We start from the raw sequence: 14,458 nt of genomic DNA, 5'->3' as shown, positions 1-14,458 counted from the left end.
TACCAACTATAGGACTTATCTCATCCCACTGACACCAATGATAGGGGATATTTTATCCCACTAACACCAATGATAGGGGAAATTGTATCCCACTGCTACCCACAATAGGACTTAGTTCATCCCACTGACACCAAGAATAGCAGTTATTGTATACCACTGTAACAAACAGGACTTATTTTATCCCACTGACACCAATGATAGGGGATATTTTATCCCACTGCTACCCACAATAGGACTTATTTCATCCCACTGACACCAAGAATAGCAGTTATTGTATACCACTGTAACAAACAGGACTTATTTTATCCAACTGACACAAAGGATAGGATAGTTTATATCACAGACATCAGTAGTAGGACTTATTTTACCCCACTGACACCAAAGATAGAACTTATTTTATCCCACTGAAACCAACAATAGAATGTATTTATTCCACTGACACCAAAGATAAGACTTATTTTGTCCCACTGACACCAGTGATGAAACTTCTTTTATCCCACTGACAGCAATCATGGGGCTTATTTTATCCCACTAACACCAATGATAGGGGATATTTTATCCCACTGACACCAATGATAGGGGTTATTTAATCCTACTAATTCCCACAATAGGACACATTTCATCCCATTGGCACCAATCATAGCAGTTATTTTATAGCACTGAAATCCACAATAGGACTTATTTCATCCCACTGGCGCCAAGAATACTGTAGCAGTTATTGTATACTACTGTAACAGACAGGACTTATTTTATCCAACTGACCCCAATAATGGAACCTTTTTTTTGTCACTGACACAAAGGATTGGATAGTTTATATCACCAACAACAGTAATGGGACTTATTTTACCCCACTGACACCATGATGGGACTTATTTTACTCCACTTACACCAATTATGGAGCTTAGGTTATACAACTGGCACCAATTATGGAGCATATTTTATCCCCCTGATACCAACAGTAGGACTTATTTTATGCCACTGACACCAAAGATAGAACATATTTTATACAACTGCCACCAATGATGGAACATATTTTATCCCCCTGATAGCAACAATAGGACTTATTGTATCTCACTGACCCCAAAAATAAGGTTTATTTTATCCCACTGACCAACAATAGAATGTATTTATCCCACTGACACCAATAATGGGACTTCTTTTATGCCACTGACACAAAGGATAGGATAGTTTATATCACCGACACCATTAATGGGACTTATTTTACCCTACTGACACCAATGATGGGACTTATTTTATCACACTTACACCAATCATGGGGCTTATGTTATACAACTTGCACCAATGATGGAACATATTTTATCCCCCTGATACCAATAATAGGACCTATTGTATCCCACTGACACAAAACATAGGACTTATTCTATCCCCCTGATACCAACAATAGGACTTACTGTATTCCACTGTCCCACTGACACCAAAGATAGAACTTGTTTTATCCCACTGACACCAACAATAGAATGTATTTATCCCATTGACCCCAATAATGGGACTTATTTTATGCCACTGACACAAAGGATAGGATAGTTTATATCACCAAAACCATTAATGAGACTTATTTTACCCCACTGACACCAATGATGGGACTTATTTTATCACACTTACACCAATCATGGGGCTTATTTTACCCCACTGACACAACTTGCACCAATGATGGAACATATTTTATTCCCCTGATACCAATAATAGGATTTATTGTATCCCACTGACACCAAAGATAGGACTTATTTTATCCCACTGACACCAACAATATAATTTATTTATCCCATTGACACCAATAATGGGACTTATTTTATGCCACTGACACAAAGGATAGGATCATTTATATCACCAGCAACAATAATTGGACTTACTTTACCCCACTGACACCAAAGATATGACTTATTTTACCCCACTGACACCAATGATGGGACTTATTTTACCCCACTGACAAGAATGATGGGACTTATTTTATCACACTTACACCAGTCATGGAACTTATGTTATACAACTTGCACCAATGGTGGAACATACTTTAACCCCCTGATACCAATAATAGGACCTATTGTATCCCACTGACACCAATGATAGGACTTATTGTATCCCACTGACACCAAAGATAGGACTTATTTTATCCCACTGACACCAAAGATAGGACTTATTTTATCCCACTGACACCAAAGATAGGACTTATTTTATCCCACTGACACCAACAATAGAATATATTTATCCCATTGACAACAATAATGGGACTTATTTTATGCCACTGACACAAAGGATAGGATCGTTTATATCACTGACAATGGTTATTGGACTTATTTTACCCCACTGACACCAAAGATAGGACTCATTGTATCCCACTGACACCAAAGATAGGACTTATTTTATCCCACAGACACCAACGATAGAATGTATTTATCCCATTTACACCAATAATGGGACTTATTTTATGCCCCTGACACAAAGGATAGGATAGTTTATATCACTGACAACTGTAATTGGACTTATTTTATCCTACTGACACCAATAGAACATATTTATTCCACTGACACCAGTGATGAAACTTCTTTTATTCCACTAACATCAATCATGGGGCTTATTTTATCCCAATGACACCAATGATAGGGGTTATTTTATCCCACTGACACCAATGATAGGGGTTATTTTATCCCACTGACACCAATGATAGGGGTTATTTTATCCCACTGACACCAATGATAGGGGTTATTTAATCATACTAATTCTCACAATAGGACACGTTTCATCCCATTGGCACCAATGATAGCAGTTTTTTTTATAGCACTGAAACCAACAATAGGGCTTATTTTACCCCACAGAGGAAAAACCACCTTTTACCTTTCCAGCCACTTTTAGTTCCTCTTCCACTTCTAATGATTTTCCACATCATCTGAAGACCCAACAAACGTGTCAGTGGCAGAGGAGAGTTCGGACATTATTGTAGTTGCGCCTTGTGACCAGTGGGGGAGCTCCGAGCTCAGTCACGTCCCAGGGGTGGCGGGGATGCCGCGGTGTCGGCGGCCTTGGCAGCCCAGTGCGCAGGCACGGTGAGCTCCGCTCCTTGGGAAGGATAATAATAGGTGGTGTGTGAGGCTTCGCTGGCTCAGAGGGATGGGACCCGAACGAGGACGGAGGAGCAGCTAGCGGCACGGCTCCCCGCCACAGCAGGTACTCGGGGAAGGTGAAGCGGGAATGACAGGACGGGGAGGAATCCCAGCCATGTGTATACCTCCCATGTACAGACCACTGCGGGATAGGGGACTATACAGAGGGAGGCAGAGGGCGGTGCAGTGTATACAGAGGGAGGCAGTGTACTGTATACAGAGCGGGGCGCTGTGCAGTGTATACAGAGGGAGGCAGTGTACTGTATACAGAGCGGGGCGCTGCGCAGTGTATACAGAGGGAGGCAGTGTACTGTATACAGAGCGGGGCGCTGTGCAGTGTATACAGATGGAGGCAGCGTGCTAAATACAGAGCGGGGTGCTGTGCAGTGTATACAGAGGAAGGCAGTGTGCAAAATACAGAGCAGGGGCTGTGCAGTGTATACAGAGGGAGGCAGTGTGCAAAATACAGAACAGGGGCTGTGCACTGTATACAGAGGGAGGCAGCATGCTATATACAGAACAGGGGCTGTGCACTGTATACAGAGGGAGGCAGTGTGCTGTATAGAGAGCAGGGTGCTGTGCAGTGTATATAGAGCAGGGAGCTGTGCAGTGTATACATTGGGAGGCAGTGCGCTATATACAGAGCAGGGGGCGGTGCAGTGTATACAGAGGGAGGCAGTGTGCTATATACAGAGCAGGGGGCTGTCCAGTGTATACAGAGGGAGGCAGTGTGCTGTATACAGAGCAGGGTGCTGTGCAGTGTATACAGAGCAGGGCGCTGTGCAGTGTATACATTGGGAGGCAGTGCGCTATATACAGAGCAGGGGGCTGTGCAGTGTATACAGAGGGAGGTAGTGTGCTATATACAGAGCAGGGGCTGTGCAGTGTATACAGAGGGGGGCAGTGTGCTGTATACAGAGCAGGGCGCTGTGCAGTGTATACAGAGGGAGGCATTGTGCTATATACAGAGCAGAGCGCTGTGCAGTGTATACAGAGGGAGGCAGTGTATTATATGGAGAGCAGGGTTCTATACAGTGTATTATATGGAGAGCAGGGTTCTGTGCAGTGTATTATATGGAGAGCAGGGTTCTATACAGTGTATACAGAGGGAAGCAGTGTATTATATGGAGAGCAGGGTTCTATACAGTGTATACAGAGGGAAGCAGTGTATTATATGGAGAGCAGAGCGCTGTGCAGTGTATACAGAGGGAAGCAGTGTATTATATGGAGAGCAGGGTTCTATACAGTGTATACAGAGGGAAATTGTGTATTATATGGAGAGCAGGGTCTGTACAGTGTATACAGAGGGAAGTTGTGTATTATATTTAGAGCAGAGTGCTGTGCAGTGTATACAGAGGGAAGCAGTGTATTATATGGAGAGCAGAGTGCTGTGCAGTGTATACAGAGGGAAACAGTGTATTATATGGAGAGCAGGGTTCTATACAGTGTATACAGAGGGAAGCAGTGTATTATATGGAGAGCAGAGCGCTGTGTAGTGTATACAGAGGGAAGTTGTGTATTATATGGAGAGCAGAGTGCTGTGCAGTGTATACAGAGGGAAGCAGTGTATTATATGGAGAGCAGGGTTCTATACAGTGTATACAGAGGTAAGCAGTGTATTATATGGAGAGCAGAGCGCTGTGCAGTGTATACAGAGGGAAGTTGTGTATTATATGGAGAGCAGGGTCTGTACAGTGTATACAGAGGGAAGTTGTGTATTATATGGAGAGCAGAGCGCTGTGCAGTGTATACAGAGGGAAGCAGTGTATTATATGGAGAGCAGGGTTCTATACAGTGTATACAGAGGGAAGCAGTGTATTATATGGAGAGCAGAGCACTGTGCAGTGTATACAGAGGGAAGTTGTGTATTATATGGAGAGCAGGGTCTGTACAGTGTATACAGAGGGAAGTTGTGTATTATATGGAGAGCAGAGCGCTGTGCAGTGTATACAGAGGGAAGCAGTGTATTATATGGAGAGCAGGGTTCTATACAGTGTATACAGAGGGAAGCAGTGTATTATATGGAGAGCAGAGCGCTGTGCAGTGTATACAGAGGGAAGTTGTGTATTATATGGAGAGCAGGGTTCTATACAGTGTATACAGAGGGAAGTTGTGTATTATATGGAGAGCAGAGTGCTGTGCAGTGTATACAGAGGGAAGTTGTGTATTATATGGAGAGCAGGGTTCTATACAGTGTATACAGAGGGAAGCAGTGTATTATATGGAGAGCAGAGCGCTGTGCAGTGTATACAGAGGGAAGTTGTGTATTATATGGAGAGCAGGGTTCTATACAGTGTATACAGAGGGAAGTTGTGTATTATATGGAGAGCAGAGTGCTGTGCAGTGTAGGACATTGTTGGACACAGATGGTGTGTATGGCGTCACATGATACGTGTTCTGGGGAAATCAATGTCAGCACCATGGAGAGCGACAAGAAGCTGGTGAAGGACAGGGAGAGGACAGTGCCTGCCTCCCACACTCAGCCAGCCTGTCCTCCTCACAGCTACAGAGAGGGGATGTTAATAGTAACCACTTCTATAAGCCAAAGAACAGCCAAGCAGAATTTACCTTTCACTGTGCTGCTAAAATCTGATTGGTTGTTACAGGGTACCGCATTTCCCACATCATCCTTCTCTGCCCACTTTTAGGGCCCATCCACATTCTTTCCTTGCATATTTGCATGCAGCTGATGTGCGTTTTTCTATCTGCATTTGTGCTGTGAGGTCCCTTCTTTCTTTCTGTGGGCTTCTATGTGCACTGTGATGCGTTTCAGTGCGTTTACGTGCGTGTTTGCAGTGCAGAAAAATGCAGCATGCTGTACTTTCTTTTTCAGTGCACTGCATTGGTGTGAACTATGCCCATAGAATAGCCTGGATTTCAAACTGTTTTTATGCTGTTGGAGCACAGTCAAAAATGCATCCACCTGCATCTGGTGTGAATGGGGCCTTATGGACTCATTCACACAATGTACATTGAGCTGTGATGGTCTATATGGCTCGTCCAGAATGTTTTAGACTTGGTTCACTCTGGTGCGACTTGTCATGCTATTTGACAGTTGCACTGTATTGTCGGCAATGGAAACTTTCAAATTGGTGTGACTCCAACTTTGCGGTGCTGCACCAATTTGACAAAAAGAGTCCTGTACTATTTTTTTGTGATTTCAGGTGCAACTTACATAGACATCTGTGTATGAAGTCGCACAGATATCATCCAAGTCACACCTGAAATCGCACTGACATGTGGCTTTGAAATTGTTCGACTTGAAGATCTTCACTTGAAGATCTCGAAATTGGATCCAGTGGGAACTAGGGCTTAGGGCTGGTTCATAACACATGCAGTCTAGTGCATTTTCTTTCTGCATCAAAAACACATGGATAATAGGTTATATGGTTTCCAATGGCATATTTTGCACCAGTGCAGTCAGTTCCAGTGCATTCCAGTTCCAGAAGAAAAGTGGAACATGCTGCATTTTTATTTTTTACACTGAACTGTACTGGAACGTGGTAGAAAGCACCTAAACTCACTGAAATGCATCACAATCATGCATGCAGAAACCTATCCGGGATACATGGTGTGAACTGGTCCTTGCACAAGGGCACATATAAAGTGATTGTTTTTGTTTGGCGGTTTGTGGTACATAAAAATCTAGACATGCCTTTTTAGGTCTTGTTTAGGGCCAATTCCTACCAGTGCATTGGTCTGCGTTTTAACACAGCTGTAAAATGCAGATCAATTGCAGTACATCTGAGAAATAATAATTTCCAATGTGCTCTATTCACACCATAATTCTGTGTTGCGCTAAAATGCAACATGCATGCATTTTAGCACAATGTAACAGATGCAAGAGGATGTCAATGCAATGTACAGGACATCCTGTGAAAATGCACCACACTTTAAAGGCCAATTCACACCAGTGAGTCGATCTGTCTCTTCGTGCAGCTGTAAAACGCAAATCAACGGAAGGGCATCTAAAAAAAACAAATATTTCCAATGTGTCCTATTCACACCATAACACTGCGTTGGCCTGCATTGTGCTAAAATGCAACATATATGCATTTTAGCGCAATGCAACAGATGTAAGCGGATGCAAGTGGATAATACAAAAATGCAGCGCTCTATTATAAATAATATTAAGGTGGGATAGTGATGTGAAAAAGCGCAATTGTTGCGCTATCAAGTGAATATATACGTGGTGTCTTTTAAAAGACAATATATGGGTAAACCAAAAAATCATCTGGTAGTGACATATAAAATGACAATAAAAATATAAAATATATGAGTCCTGAAAGTGTTCAAGCGGGATGCATCAGACTCTCCTCACAGTTGAAAGGAATCAACAATTCACGAAAAATTACATCGATGGTAGTGGGTGCTCATGACTTCAGTGATATGAAGACCCTTTGACAATGTGCCATAGCACGAAACGCGTCAGGGTATAGGCTTGCCACACCCACGTCCCTAACAGCTGCTGAGAGCCATGTGCCTGGCCAGCGGCCATCTTTGATGTTTTTTGATATTTTGGATTTTGACTTCCATGCATGCTTTGTTTACTGCCTACATCTGTGACCATATCCACCTGTTTGTAGCTACAGTCATCTGCCTATGTTTACTTATGGCTACTGTTATGCTGCCCTAATCTATGTACCACCATTGGCATAATAAAATTGCTACACTATATATATCAGGGCCCTCAATCCCCTCATGTTTTGTATTGGTATTGTTCTGTCACATGTTCTGTCCCCCTTTGTAATGTACAGCGCTGAGCGAACTATTGGCGCTTTATAAATACTGTATAATAATAATAATTAGCCTTTTGTTTTGGTGGCTTCTTTGAGCTACTAAAGGTGGTGTTTCTTCTGTTTGCTGAGTATCACCAAGGAGTAGTTCCTGTCCATTAAGAGGGTCTACCGTAAGGTCTGGAGCGTCTTCCCAGGTGGTTAGTAGTACCAGTGGAGTGCCTTTCATCTACCGGGTTCCAGATGACTACCAGTGCCCCTTTATTACATAAATAATATTAATACCATACGTCTGGTGCGTGCAAGCACACCCCTTATTTCTTCATATCACTGAAGTCACGAGCACCCACTACCATCGATGTCATTTTTCATGAATTGTTGATTCCTTTCAAATGTGAGGAGAGTCTGATGCATCCTGCTTGAACACATTAAGGACTCATATATATATATATATATATATATATATATATATATATATATATATATATATATTTTATAATTTTATTGTCATTTTATATGTCACTACCAGTTGATTTTTTGGTTTACCCATATATTGTCTTTTAAAAGACACCACGTATATATTCACTTGATAGCGCAACAATTGCGCTTTTCACGTCACTATCCCACCTTATTATTATTTATAATAGAGCGCTGCATTTTTGTATTATTTATATTCAGGATTTTAGAGGTTAATCTTATGCGAGCTGCTTTTAATACCATATCTTGAAGCGCTTGCTTTATCTTTTTATTTTACCAGGATGCAAGTGGATATCAATGCAATGCACAGGCTATCCTGTGAAACTGCAGCACTCTAACATGCATGTCAATGGATGTAAAAAAATGTATGTTAGCGTGCAACTAAAATGGATGGAAATGTACATCTATTTTCTATGCATTTTAGTGCAAGTCAGTTTGATTTGGCCCTAATGCATGCTAAAATGCATGTCCACGGACGTCAAAATGCATGTCCACGGATGTAAGTGCACAACTAAAATGGATGGAATTGTACATCCATTTTCCATACATTTTAGCATAAGTCAGTCTGAACTGGCCCTTACTCCATATGCAGTTGGATGCATTTTTAAATGTAGTACGAATGCATAGGCAAGAAAAGTTGCATTGTAGTGAACCTAGGTTACACCGTTGCAGTGCATTCACATGCTTGCTGCATTTTTTGTGCACCAGAATGCAACTGGATGCGCCCCAAATGCATGTAAGTGCAACCAGTAAAATAATGGAATTATACAAATAAAACGCACTACAAACAAAGGTAAATGCAACTGAATAAAAACATTAAGCAATGCCAAAAAACACACTGTAAATGTATGTAAAAATACACATGGACCTACACGCTAAACACAGGGATTGTGGTGTGTCTTTACGCAGCACAACTCGCTGTACTGTAGTGTGACGCAACACGCTGCAATGCATTAGACTTGGATGAAGTGTTAAAAAAGAAAAAACACAAAGCACCACCATTCACCACCCCTACGCAACAGATGCCAGTCTGTGTTTTAGCAGGGGGGCTGGTGTGAATGAGCCCTCCAAAACAGGGTTAATTAAAGTGACTGTAAACCCTTAAATATACCCAGTGACTAGCCTCAAATGATAGAGATAAAACTAATCCTCCTACACCAGGGTTGGGCAAACTGTGGCCCTCCAGCTGTTGTGGAACTACAAGTCCCATCATGCCTCTGCGAGTCATGATGCAACTGTCAGCCTTTCAATGCCTCATGGGACATGTAGTTCCATGACAGCTGGAGGGCCACAGTTGCCCACCACTGTCCTACACCAGTTGTACCTGTTTTATCTGCCGCTGTCTTTCCACTATATCCAAAGTGCAGAATTTACATAGGCTTTCTCAGCTCTGAAAAGCAGGAGGTGGGAGCTAGCTTACATCAATGAGGAGAGCTCTGAGAGCTGATTGGAGGGAAGGGACATGCCCCCTTCACACAGGAACAGAGCCAAGGCTGTCAATCTGCTCGAGATCCTTCCCGTCACCAAATTTCTCTTGGTGTCAGGAAAACCCATCAGAAGTGACACTATTGACGGATATGCTTTATCGCTATAACTTTCACGTAATCCAATTAATTTACACATATTGGGTTTTTTTTTTTGTAGCAAAGACATATAGCAGAATACAATTTGCCCTAAATGTATGACTAAATTTGATTTTTTTTTTTTACTGGATGTTTTATAGCAAAAAGTCAAAAATATCGGGGGGTTTCAAAATTGTCAGTCTTTTTTTGTTTATAGCGCAAAAAATAAAAAATGCACAGGCAATCAAATACCACTGAAAGAAAGCTCCATTTATGGGAAAAAGGGAAATAAATTTAATTTGGGTGCAGCATTGCATGTCCGCACAATTGTCAGTTAAAGTAACACAGCACCGTATCACAAAAAATGGCCTGGTCAGGAAGGGAGGTAAATCCTCTGGAGAGCAAGTGGTTAAACTGTGCTGCTATGAGATTTTATATCATTAACAAATTTGTATTTATGTAGCACTTTTCTCTCTAGGGATGCAAAGGGCTTAGGAGGTGAGGCAGCCATCTTGGGCGCACTCAGTTGAGTTAAATAACCTGCCAGCATGTCTTTGGAGTGTTAGAGGAAACTGAAGTACCTGGAGGAAACCAACAGAAGTGTAGGGGGAACATGCAAACTCCATGCAGGTGCTAGTCCTGCAAGACAGAAGTGCTAACCACTAAGCCTCTGATCTCAATAATTGATGCCTTTGACTTTAGTTGGCCTCACTGATTGTTAACCGTATAGGACCACTTTATTCTGATAACTGTATGAGTTTAATACACACATTGATTATAATCAATATATGCTCCTTTTTATCTAACATGATTTTATTACTATTATTTTCTTCATTTACATGTCGATTTCATAAAAGAGACCATGATGGAGGTTGGCACAAACTATAACACTGTTGAGGAATTGTTACCGTTTATCACATTTTTTAAAATCAAGGACTGTTGCAGCTCAGGCACCCCTGATAGAGTTAGGCTCCGTTCACATTAGCACATCTCCAAGTTAGATTTCCAGTGCGACTTTGAAACGTGACTTTGATGCAACTTTTGGTGCAACTTTTATCCGACATAAAACCAAAATAGCATCAATAGTCGCACCAAAGTAGTGCAGTCACCTTTGCAAAATCACTGCGACTTTACGTTGAAAAGAATGGGCTGTGACTTGCAATGCGACTTTGATGTCCAAAGTCACATGACAAGTCGAAAAAGTGTGAAATTCATATTACCATCACCTTTGCTGGTCAAATTGGTCTGCAGAAAAGTGTGGAGAAAAATTATAAATAACAATCGTTATTTATCCTTTCACTATCCTTTCTACTATCCTTTCACTTTCAAAAAGTGAAATGAAAAAATGCTGCGCTACATAAACCAATGGCACAAACCATTATATTACCAAAAAACGAAGTGAAAAAATAAATAATTATTAGACGAAAAATAGTAGTAGAAAAAATATAAAATATATATATAATGCACATATAAAAAAAACACACAAAATATAAAAATTAAGAATATTTTAAGTATGATTCAAATAAAAGTCAATCAAAAATCAAGTTCCATCAATAAAGTTTTTCCAAATTAAGCTCCCTCCTGATGAGTGTCTTTGTATCAGCCATATTCCTCATTAAAAAGAACTCGACATAGTGCTTTATCCTTATAAACTTTTATTCATCAATTAAAACATATGAAATACACTCACGTTCCGGAGGTGTATTTTGCACCAGGTATGATGAAGATCCAGTGATGCACTGATTAAACACTAGATGGCAGTATCATCTCAGCAGCAGAGTCCTGTACAAGCTCAAAACAGACACCATCCGCAATAAGTTGCAAGGCAAAGCACGGGCCCACTCAATGAATGCTATTGCCTGCTGTAATGCCGTTGCAAGAGCGGTTTGTAGAGTACTACAGGCCGCTATCCCGATGAATAGCAATGTCGTAACGTCATCCACACACTCCTGCCCGATGCGTTTCGTCACTATACACGTGACTTTATCAAGGGTATAAAGCACTATGTCGAGTTCTTTTTAATGAGAAAAACGGCTGATACAAAGACGCTCATCAGGAGGGAGCTTAATTTGGAGTCTTCATTCAGCAAGCTGATTTTCTGAGTCCATATGGGACCAAAAGTGCAGTTAGACCGTAACATTGTATAATGTGAGGTCACACTGCGTGAGGTGAGCAGATATATGGTGGAGGATGTCTTTGCACAGGAATTGATGACAGATGCACATATTGTCGTTATCCAAAGGAGGGTTCACTGAATGAACACTTTATTGGTTGACTTTCATTTGATTTATACTTAAAATATTCTTAATTTTTATTTTTATATTTTAGTTTTTTTGTGGTTTTTTTATATGTGTATTGTGTGTGTGTGTGTGTGTGTGTGTGTGTGTGTATATATGTGTATATATATATATATATATATATATATATTTCTATTTCTATTTCAATATTAATATTTTTTCTACTACTATTTTTCTTCTAATAATTATTTATTTCTTCACTTTGTTTTTTGGTAATATAATGGTTTGTACCATTGATTTATGTAGCGCAGCATTTTTTCATTTCACTTTTTGATTGTATATTTGCCCCACTGAGACATGGGTTGTGTGCAGTAGCGGCTACAGCATTATATTGTAATTTGTTGTTTTTTTTACAATAGTTAGCACTTGAGTTATTCAATATATTTTAGATTACATAAGCTATCCTTTCATATATTAGCTGCATAAAGTTATCAGAATATGATCTTTATTATGAGATTAGAAATGTTCTATTCCTCCTTACATCCATCAGTCAGATAATCTTCACCAACTGTCAGATGACAGGTTTGAATCTGATTGGCGGCTGTGAGACATCACTTAAAAGTTGTAGCTCAAAGCATAAGTTCTTCATTGTGGTAGAACTGAAAGCTTGCATCCCCAGCTCCCTTTAAGTTCACGTTTAGCCACATACTATGCAATGGGGATTATTTGCCAATCAACTTTCATGTTTTATTGTCAGCTTAATTGAACAAGCTGAAGTTAGATGCTGGTTACCATGCACAGCTGCACCAGATTCTGAGTGCTCCAATTTTAGTAAATAACCCCCATAGTGACTGTACAATCTCCTTTAAATTTACTAAAACTATGTAATCCCTACCTAAATAATTCAATCAATTTGTATCCAATCAGGCAGGCTCTTGCACTACATACCTGTTGGTAGCCCTTAAGGTTCATTTCAATTTGGAATGGGGGTGGGGACAAAAACGGGCAGCTGAGCCACGTTTAAACCATCTCCTGACCACCTCCCCTTCAGCTGCTAAGGCAGCTGAATGGGGTTGTACACATGCCATGGCAAAAGTTATTTCTGCAGTTGCGTTTTGACCAATTTGAGAGCTTGAGGCTGCACTGCAAGCACCCTGCAACCACACGGAATGCATGTGGTGGTGCAGCATTTACAGGTCACCACTTATCACTGCTGCTCGCTTTTCAGAAAAGTAGCAAAGGCTACGGTCTGTGTAAACCTAGATTAAGGCTCCCCATACATCTTAAAGTGGAACTAAAACAATCGATTTAATGGTTTCAGAAAACAGTTCCCAGCATGCCGGGAATGGTAACTGTCACATTTGCTTGCGTTCGCAACCAGTCAAACAGCTGGTGTCATAACTGATGACATTTGTAGTATTGTGGCAGATCAAACAGAAGCTAAGATGGCAGCTTGGTTGAAAAGGAAAGGAGGTTTTAGTTCCATTTTAACGTACAAGCTTTCTGCAATCAACTTTAGATTTACGAAATATGTGCACTATGAAGACCCACTGAACTTGGATTCAATCTGAATCCAATCAGGCAGATCCATGTACTACATTGTTTCCCTGTATATCACAAAGAGGTAAGAAGGTAATTGATACATCAGACCAGGAATGTTTTGTGTATATTTACTAATACACACTGCTCAAAAAAATTAAAGGAACACGTTTTAATCAGAGTATAGCATCAAGTCAATTAAACTCCAGGGATATTGATCTGGTCAATTAAGTAGCAGAGGATGTGACGATTGCGGCGTCAGACCCCCAGCCCTTATCACCAACTCGTGACCGAAGGACTAGCCAATCTAAAACCGTGCTGTCATGTGCGTAACAATGCCACGCTCAGCTGCACCCTGCACAACGATTTTCCAGCTAATGGACCACAATCTATGTACCTGCAGCCTGAGAGCGATTGTTACTGGGTCAGGTTAATTACGCAATTAACCCTTCACACTGCCACCACCTCCTTTTTGTAGAGAAAAGGAGGAAACTCGACAATATTAGCAATAGCACTATGATGTTTGAATAATCGTCTGTATACACACTGTCACCACAGGCAGAGGTATAAAGAGGTTTAAAAACACACAATAGCGCTCTTCAGAGACAGGGATTCTTAGTTTGCATTAAAGTGCTATAGAAACCATTCAACACTTTTCAGAAAATAAGATTTATTACTAAAAAGGTCAACATGGTGAAATAAACGTATTTACAGAAAAAGATGCAGCATATATATATATATATATATATATATATACACAGAGCAATAACACAGCAAAGAGATAACAA

The 14,458-nt window shown here is 40.7% G+C and overlaps 1 protein-coding gene across 2 annotated transcripts in view; it reads left to right on the top strand.

Moving 5' to 3' along the window:
* The first annotated feature begins 3,031 nt into the window (after positions 1 to 3,031).
* The window catches only part of NRSN1 (neurensin 1), a 78,875-nt gene continuing 67,448 nt past the window's right edge, over positions 3,032 to 14,458 (top strand). For both annotated transcript variants that reach the window (XR_016313452.1, XM_089682256.1), the window contains exon 1: positions 3,032 to 3,183. The gene's annotated coding sequence lies outside the window, so the exon portion shown is untranslated. The remainder of the gene's footprint in view (positions 3,184 to 14,458) is intronic.

This window comes from Staurois parvus, unplaced genomic scaffold (genome assembly GCF_062004578.1).
Source record: "Staurois parvus isolate SC_StPar_1 unplaced genomic scaffold, SC_StPar_1.0 ptg000287l, whole genome shotgun sequence".
Taxonomy (NCBI): Eukaryota; Metazoa; Chordata; class Amphibia; order Anura; family Ranidae; genus Staurois; species Staurois parvus.
Note: the sequence above shows the minus strand (reverse complement) of the source record. Positions and strands in the feature narration are given on the sequence as shown.